The following is a 1527-nucleotide window of genomic DNA, read 5'->3' on the forward strand; positions in this document are numbered from 1 at the left end:
ATGGTAACAATAAACCCTGTATACGAGACAGCAAAAGAGACACTGATGTATAGAACAGTCTTTTGGACTCTGTGGGAGAGGGAGAGGGTGGGATGATTTGGGAGAATGGCATTGAAACATGTATAATATCATATATGAAACAAGTCGCCAGTCCAGGTTCGATGCACGATAGTGGATGCTTGGGGCTGGTGCACTGGGATGACCCAGAGGGATGGTATGGGGAGGGAGGAGGGAGGTGGGTTCAGGATGGGGAACACATGTATACCTGTGGTGGATTCATTTCGATGTTTGGCAAAAGCAATACAATATTGTAAAGTTTAAAAATAAAATAAAATTTAAAAAAAAAAGAAAGAAGAAATTCATAGATTCCTAAATTAAATGCTAAGTATTGATATATTGCCTGGAGAAGAGAATGGCAGCCCAGTCCAGTATTCTTGCCTGAAGGAGTCCATGGGGTCCCTGAAGGAGTCCATGGGGTCGCAAAGAGGTGGACACAACTGAGCGACTAACACTTCACTTCATTGATATTTTGGAGGCAATAGATGATTCTGGTTGGCTGGAGAACTGTACACATAGAAGAATCCATGCAGGGAAAGGAGGGTAACCTAGGTCAGATTGTGAAGGGTTTGTTGTGCCTTACGAAGAAATTTTAATGTTCTTTTGGATTTTTGTTTATTAGACATTGAGAGAGGCCAAGCATTTAAATCAGGAGAATGATATGAATAGACATTAAACGTTAAAAGGTGTCTCCTTTTATATGAGAGGGGGTGACTGAAGAAGAGAGATGCTGACATATTAATACATAGTGATTTTACCTCTAGATGGAGTTTTTTAAACTATCTTATTCATGCTGTGTGTTTGTATGTGCTTGTTGTGATTTCTGAAAAATGCATGTTGAGTATGTGTGTTTTGTAGGGAGGATTGGAGGGTGTATCATAAAGATGCAGAACTTTTATAGAAAGTACATCAAACTTAGACAGTTTTAGTGCCTAAGTTTAGTTTAGTGCATTTAGACAGTTTAGTGTCTGTGTTGATGAAACGTGATTGTTGAGTATTGAGATGGGGGCATCTCCTGAAGAGGAACGGGAAGATTAGAGTCATTTTTCAGCTTTAGAATTCTGTTGTTGAGTCCAACAACCATGTTTTATTTATTTACTTTTTTTCATTATTATCAGTACTTTCAAAAGATAATTACTAGTAACAGAGGGAAGTCTGTGTAAAAGGAGTTAACATAGATGCAGTTGCTGAAATGTAGGTTTTAAAAATTGAAAAAATACTGGAATTAGTAAAGTGTATGCTAGCTATTGATCTGAAAATTAACAATGACTAAGATTAAAATAAGACAGCATGAAAAGCAAGTATTTTTCAAGCAGCACAGTGGTAGGGTTTTGTGTTTTCATTTTGGGCATGCAAACTATGCTTTTTTGTGAAATTTTATATTTTCAGAAATATAAATGATACATTGAGTTTGAACAAATGAGTATAAGAACCATTTTAAGAATATTTTTTTGAGCTGAGGAAGATACA

Source organism: Bison bison, unplaced genomic scaffold (genome assembly GCF_000754665.1).
Source record: "Bison bison bison isolate TAMUID 2011002044 unplaced genomic scaffold, Bison_UMD1.0 scf7180017864156, whole genome shotgun sequence".
NCBI lineage: Eukaryota > Metazoa > Chordata > Mammalia > Artiodactyla > Bovidae > Bison > Bison bison.